An 8,073-nucleotide genomic window follows, 5' to 3' on the forward strand; every position below is an offset into this window, starting at 1 on the left:
CATTTGATTTTAGAATTGTTTAGGGTTTTAAAACTTCTTCTCTCTCTTTACAGCCTTCCTTTTACTCATCTTCCTTTTTTTTTGCTTACCATCTTTTCTACCTATAGCCTTCTAACAATAATAGCCTGATTTTTCAGTAGTGTTCCTGCCAATTTTTTTTTTTTTAGATTTATTTATTTATACAAGAACCGGGGTACAGGCCAGAGGTGTGGGATGGTGAGAGGATTCACCAGAGACAGAGTGGGGAACAGAACAGGCAGACTGACGAAATACACTGCTGAGGGGAGCAGCGGGCGAGACAGGAGAGGTCTGCTGCGCCATGTGGGATTCTCGCTGGCTGGCCGGGATTGAACCTGTGCTGTAGAAGCTGTGGACAGCTCTACAGTGTGCTGCTCAACTGCCTGCACCACTGCTCAACTGCCTGCGCCACTGCTCAACCCCCTGCGCCACGTCACCCCTGTCAATTTTTTAAAAGATTTTATTTATTTATGCATACAAGAACTGAGGTACAGGCCAGAGGTGTGGAGGGGTGAGAGGATTCACCAGAGACAAAGTGAGAGGATTCACCAGAGACAGAACAGGCAGACTGACTGAAGTACACTGCTGAGGGGAGCAGCGGGCGAGGCAGGAGAGGTCTGCTGTGCCATGTGGGCCAGCTCCTTGGCTGGGGATCCAACCCATGCTGCAGTGGCTGCTGATAGCTTCACAGCGTTGAGACCCAACCCCTTGTACCACCAGAGAGGCCCTAAAACTTCTATGTTTAAAAAAAAAAAAGAAATGATGAAGACCTTAGTACTGTGCTGTGAGGAGTTTATACTTATACCAGAGAACATGAGGTCACCAAAACATTTAGTAACAGTGATCTGTTTTATGTTTGTTCTATACTTCCCTCTTGTCTTACAGAATGTTCTATTGGTAGTAATTTCTTCAGGATATTTTACGTGTGTACAGGAATCTGCATGGGGAATCTTCAACTCCTTAGTTAGCATGAAATGCCTTTTTTCTTCGTTGCTTTTGGAAACTGATTTTACAGGTGTATTTATATCAATCTGACTTTTTAAATTTTAAGTAAGTAATTATTAAGAGACTTGTAATTTCTTCTCGGTACTCTCCCAACCAAAGAAAATTTCAGTAGTCTGAGCTATGTTGCCTTTTTTTTTTTTTTTGATATCTGGTCTTATTTGTTTCTTTTAGAAAATTTCATTTTTAAAAAGATTTATTTATTTATGCATACAAGAACTGGGGTACAGATGAGAGGTGTGCCCCCCCACCAGAGGGAGAGTGGGGAATAGAACAGGCAGATTGACTGAAATACACTGCTGAGGGGAGCAGAGGGCAAGACAGGAGAGGTCTGCTGTACCATGTGGGTAGCTCCCTGGCTAGGGATTGAACTCATGCTGCAGTGGCTGTGAATAGCTTCTTAGGTTGTGTCTTAACCCCTTCTGCCACCAGGGAGGCCCCTAGAAAATTTCGTTTTTGACTAGACTCAAACTTTGAGGTGTTATCTCTCAGAGAAGATAGGCTCAAATGGTGTAAAATATATAGAAAATAAAAAATAAAATAAAAAGGAGCATACTGAAAAAAAGAGAGAGAGAGTCTCAATCTCTGGGCAGTCTGTTCCTGGCATTTTCTTTGACCTCTTTCCTTCTCTTGACTGAAAGTGTAACATAATCTGCAGCTTCTTCCTTCTTTTTTTAGTACAATGTTTCTTCAGATTTGTGTTTGTGTTGCAGAATGAATGGGGTAATAAGAGTGAATCTTGGGTGCTTTGGTCCTGAGCTTCTTAGCTTCTTTGTTTAGATGCTTGCTCACAGCATATCTGTGGGCATTGTTAGAGAAATTCAAGTTTTTGGATTTTGTTAGCTCTTCACTCCAAGGGTCTAGCGACAGTAATATCAGTGAAGCCAGGGATATATTTCTTTTCTTCTTCTTTTTTTTTTTTTTTTTGCAGTGACCCAATGAGAACACTCAGATTGGCATTCACAATGCAACCCTATGAGATTTGGATTTTCTTCCACCAGTCTTTGGTCTATAACGGGAGTGAGTGCTCCTTACTCAGCAGCAGGAGTACCCGACTGTGGGTCGAGACACCCTTTTCATGGGAAAACCTTGTTTGCAGTTTCCACCACTGATCCAGACCACAAACTCTTTCCATTCATCATCCAGAGCATCAGCAGCAACTTCTATGGCCATAGGCTTTTCATAAAAGGTATGAAGTTTGTGTTTGTCATCCACTTTAATGGATTTCTGGCAGCCTGTGGCTGGGAAAGAGATGTTCAGCTTCATCTTGAAGCAGCTGACTGCCTCTTCAGGTACCACAAAAAAGAGTCATATTGCAATATTTTATGGAATAAGTCAGCATCCCGCATTAGGGAATTATAGATGTTAATGATAATGATAGCTTTGTGAAGGAAGGAATAGACCTTATGTGAGTAGTAGATATTAAGGAAAAATAGTCTACTTTTTGTCTTATATTTTTTTAATCTAGAAATTATTAGGTAATGATTTAATAATAAACATAACAAAAAATAACAACAGTTAATACTAATGAACAGAAAAAATACCCCTGTACTGCTTTGCAAAATGGCTCAGTAATTTCTGTCTTAATAATATTAGGACTTACCTTTATTTATGTAATTCTTTTTATGTTGAAATTGCTTATCCAAAATTAAGTAATTAATCCTAATACCCAACCCTGCAAGGAAGATAAGAATTATATTCATTTTACAGATTAAGTTAAATGTACTGTATTCTAAATGATTAATGCTTCAAAATCTCCAATGCCAAATGGTCTATGTTCCCCTGCAAGCATGTGGAAATCTAAATTTACATAGTAATTATGTGTTCAATTGTGCTGAGGAAGCAAGTGGCAGACCCAGATAATCTTCCAAAAAAAAAAAAACAAACCCAAAAAAACAGTAATGTACAAAATGGAGAAAAGCAGGTTTTTAAAAATCTATGTTGAAGGATGATATTATTATTATAGATAGTAATTCCCTCCTCAAAAGTCCTCCAAAGCTAAAAACAAAATCACAAAAACCTTGGCAAATGCTGTTTATGCACAGAATAAATCCAGTGGATGGTGTGATTCACATCTTGACAAAAGAAAAAGAAGCCATGTTCTATTTGGGGATAACAGCAATGCACAGCTATTGCTTTAACATCTAGCATATAAATACTACCATTGGGCTGCATCTGTTTGCTTTCACTACGTCTTCTGTGTAAAGAAAAATTGTGTGAGATTTGTGTTAAAATATAAATTATTAAATGTTATTAAGAAGTAATTTCTTAGCCTTTCATCGTGGAAGGACTTTTTTTTTTTAAGATTTATTTATTTATACAAGAACTGGGGTATAGTCAGAGGCATGGGAGGGTGAGAGAATTCACCAGAGACAGAGCGGGGAGCAGAACAGGCAGATGGACCAAAGACACTACTGAGGGGAGCAGTGGGCGAGACAGGAGAGGTCTGCAGCACCATATGGGACTCTCCCTGGCTGGCTGGGAATCAAACCTGTGCTGCAGAGGCTGGGGACAGCTTCATAGCCCGGAACTCAACCCACTGCGCCACCGGGAAGGCCCAGGACTCTTGATAAATATGCCATTAATATTTTTGAAAAAGCGTAGCACTTTCACCATAGATCTGAGGCATACATCAGGGGAGAGAATGGGGTGGGGCGGTCAAAGCAGGGGAGTGAAGAGCACAAGGGACCACGGTGATGGATCATAGGAACTATGGTGGTGGGGGAACTCCAGGGACTACACGTGTGGGGAGAAACCAATTGCTATACAAAAATGAACAATGGTGTAAAAAAAAAATTAAAAAAAGCATAGCACTTTCTCCTCTTTTCATGACAGAGAAACAAGTCATCACTGTTAGTGTGACAATGAGGAAAATCTAGATAGCTACCTATTTTATCTATCATTCATCTCTCTATCTCAATACTGTGTTCTACTATGTTTGGAAGAAAGACAATCCCTATGCAAAATAAGAAAGGAGGGTGCCTGTTGATGGTATTTTAGTTCAGTGAGAACAGTTCCTTCAACACTCCCTGATTTGTGCGGAAGTGCCAGAAATATCACTATTTAGAGAGTCAGGGGCTTCTATTTCTGATGATAGGGTATGCACATATTTAGATTAACCCTTCTGGTAAGAAACATCTAGTAAATACATGAAAAAATAATAATGCTGTCTAATAATCTGAGGTTATTAGACAAATGACAAGAAGGCGTAAATCAAAGGGCAAGGAACAGTCGGAGTCACTTGAATGAGCTATAAAAGGGAAATGGGAGGTGAATCTTTGGACTTGTGCGAGGGGGGATGTTTGGGTCCTGAACCTAGATCATCCCCCTCTTTAGTAGGTGAATCAAAAACATCCTTGATTCCTGGGGGCTGATATACATTCTTCCCTGTCTCTACTTTAACACAGGGTGGAGCAGGATAAAACCTGTCACTTGAGAAGCCCCTTTAACCCACCCTCACATGGATTTTTTTTGTTTTGTTTATTTGTATGCCCAGATATTTACTATTATGGACTGAAAAGTTTTGGTCTGAAGACTAAAGTGCTCTCAGGATTTGTGTGTTCCTAGGCAATACCAAGGGGAAATTTCTCTGTAGGAATGCATTATAAACGCAGGCCTTAATGCCTCAGGCCTCAGACCCATGAATGGGAGCCAGTAAAAATATCAAACAACAGAATCAGACCAGCAAAGACTGTGGATATTGGAATTTATCAAGTACCAAACACAGGTGAATGTTTGTAATGAATATTTAATCATTTTAAAAGGGATGTAGGATTCTATCACAAGTACCCTAAAGGACAATAGACCACCAAATATAACTAATTTGATTTCTAAAAAAGGAAAAAAGGACTTCTGGAATGGAGATAATTTGTGAGAACCCTAAAGGACTGCTTACAAAGCAGAGTTGACATGACAAAGAAGGAAATAATGAGCTGTAACATGGCCTAAAGGATGGTGGTATAGAGCTGGAAAATATCAAAGATAGGTACATGGCATATGTGATAGAGTAAGGAGACATAATGTCAGTATATATTGTTGAAGTTCTAGAGGGAGATTAAAGAAAATGAGGAAAAGACTATATTTGGAAACAATAAAAGCAGAATATTATTATACAACTAGAATTCTAGAAATCCAGTGAATCCCTAAAAGAACCTATGTAAAGAAATCCATGGTGAGATATATTTTAGCGAAACTGCAGAATCCCAAAGACAAGAAAATATCTTAATAACAGTGTGATAATTACATTTAATTTCTACATATCAACAGTAAAAACCAAAAGATATTACGATAAAACTTGGAAAGGGCTGAGGTAAAATTGTTAACGTAGAAATCTAGTCATATAAACAATTGCATAACAGATTCCCATTAGAAAATATTCTAGATTTACTTCATGAAGAAAGAAACTAATCTCAGAAGAAAGATCTAAGAAGGGGAGGTAAGCAAATAAAATGGCAAACACGTGGGTAAATCTGAAAAACCATCAAGCATGTTAAACATCATTTTATTTGTGGCATAAGGAAGATAAAGGTGAGTTAAAATACTGGAAAGCAGTAGCTTTCAAGATGAAAATGTGTGCCCTGAATTAAAATATTCAAACTCCTCATAATGACTGAGAAGTGGTGGAAAAATTATAGAATCTAATATTAATAAAAATATGCATTTTATGTTTTAGGATGATCACTCAAATAACAAGCAGGAGTACAAATTTCCAGCATATTCAGGGAAGAAACATGAAATAAAAGATTTATTTATGTGAATTAGTTCAACTCTTAAACTGTCAGTAAGCGCTAGAGAACATTGGACAATATATTTTTCACATTTTAGGGTGAAATATTTTAAATGTCTCTTTTGTCATCTTTTCTCTCTCCTTTTCTTTCTGTTTCCTTCATCATCCCTCTGGCACTGGATGTGTAATAGGAATTAGGTAGGTGCTGTGGATTCAGAGCTAAGTAAGAAAGTCCCTGTTGTAAGCAGTTCAAAGAACACTTACCATGTAGCAGCTCCAAAGGAAGGAAATTTCTGATGAGAGAAGGGATAATTTTGACCCATGGGAATATGTATAGAGCTTCAAAGAGGGTAACTATGGGCAACCAGACAAGATTAGCAGAGCACCAGGCCCTGAACTACCAACACAGTTTTGAGTTGCAGCGAAATAGAAAGTTTTCATTCAGTTTGAAACTACATTTGATTATTTAATCACTTCGAATATTTTCCTTGAAATAAGTGATTGAGTTGAAAAAATGAAAAACCAGCTGCCACTTTCCTGCAGATATTTCTTGCTTTCCCTAGGTTAATAGAATATTTATTAAACACTTAGTACTTCACATTCACTCAACTACTTCTTTTCAAATGTCATATGAAATATGTCTGCTTTAAAGAGGAGGAAATCCAGGCTCAACTGGGCAAAGTGACTTGCACAAGAGCTGTTTGATTCCAGAACATAGGTGGTAAGGGAATAGATAGGGACCTATGCTTGCTTTAATAACTTTGGGATATACAGGATGTAGGGTAAAGAAAATATCAGGCTTTTCTGCCCTTCCGCCATCAGGATAGATGATGGATCCTTGTCCTGAATGTATGCCTGATGGCGGGCACCTGGAATAGGGTGTGGGCATAGGTAGATGGGATTCAGCTGAGCTAAGACTGTGCTTTTTTTAAGGGCGGCGTCACGGGGACGCTAGCAGCAGCAGTAGAAGCCGAAGCCGAAGCCGAAGCCGAAGCCGAAGCCGAAGCCGAAGCCGAAGCCGAAGCCGAAGCCGAGAAGCAGCAGAACGAACGCTAGAGAGCCCAGATAGAGTGAAGACTTGCTGGGGGCTGGGAGGCTGGCAGGCCTGCCAGCCTCCCAGCCCCCCAGCCAGCACCCCTGCCTGCCATATGCCTGGTGAACCCCAATAAAAGACCTGCAAAAACCCACTAAGGACTCTGACTCCTCCTTTACCCGGTCTGCTGGATCCTAGAAAACCTGCACTGTGGCCAGTCCTGCCTTTACACAGGATTAACAAATGTTCATCATCTGATTTTCCTGATGTGTTCTCGGATACTTTATGTGCTCCTAAAAGGGAACTGTGGCACATAACTTTTCTTAGACTTGTGGGACTATTATGTTTAACCAACACAACTCGAGAGACACAATCCAAATTCAAATTTATTTTTGTCACTCTCTGAGACTTGATAGAAGCGTTATTCTGGTGAAAATTTGGCATGGCTAGATTTTCTGTTCACTCAGTTAAAAAATCTTTGATTTACTTTAAGTTGGTGTAGGGGCAGGAACAGGACACTGTGCAGGTTTTCTGTGATCCAGCAGACCGGTTAAAGGAGGAGTCAGAGTCTTCAGTGGTTTATAGGTTTTAATTGGGGTTTACAAGGCATATGGCAGGCAGGGGTGCTGGGGGGCCGGGAAGCTGGCAGTCCTCCCAGCCCCCAGTAAATCCTCACTCTATCTGGGCTCTCTGGCGTTCTCTCTGCTTCTCTGCTCTTCTGTTCAATCTGCTGCTTCTCGGCTTCTTCATCGGCTTCTACTGGTGTCCCTGTGATGCCGCCCTTAAAAAAGCAGTCTTAGCCCAGGTGAATCCCATCTACCTATGCCCACACCCTACTCCAGGTGCCCGCCATCAGGACCGCGAGGATCCATCATCTATCCTGATGGTGGGAGGGCAGAAAAGCCTGACATTTTTCCTTACCCTACAGTTGGAAACAGCATCTTAGGTCAGAAATTAAAATTCCTTCCCTCTCCCAGATGGGACTGGGTACAGGGTAGCATCTCCCTCTCTAGCTAAATCTTTCCTGAGTACCTCAGCAGGAGCAGGAGGCAGGAGGGAGGGAAGAAAAGGGAGGGCAGAAAGCTCTTAATTTACCGCACCATAGTGTGGCTTTATGCTTTCTGGTTTTGGCAGATGTCTGAAGTTGGAGCTTTCTCTCCTGGGTGCTTTGGAAGCTTTCTTGCATGTTCTTTTTCTGACACAGACAGTGATGCTCTATTTTTCTTGCTGCAGCTTCCCTCCCAGCCTTGTTTTTTTGGTCATTTATTCCATACTGTTGAGCCCTATCCCTGTT

The 8,073-nt window shown here is 40.4% G+C and overlaps 1 pseudogene across 1 annotated transcript; it reads right to left on the reverse strand.

The window, feature by feature from the left end:
• Window positions 1-1,694: 1,694 nt before the first annotated feature.
• LOC311170568 (small ribosomal subunit protein eS6-like) lies at window positions 1,695-2,286 on the reverse strand (annotated as a pseudogene). Its single transcript has one exon. The product of its transcript is annotated as a small ribosomal subunit protein eS6-like (transcript).
• Between the last annotated feature and the right edge of the window lie 5,787 nt (window positions 2,287-8,073).

This window comes from Talpa europaea (genome assembly GCF_964194135.1).
Source record: "Talpa europaea genome assembly, chromosome: 5".
Lineage (NCBI taxonomy): Eukaryota > Metazoa > Chordata > Mammalia > Eulipotyphla > Talpidae > Talpa > Talpa europaea.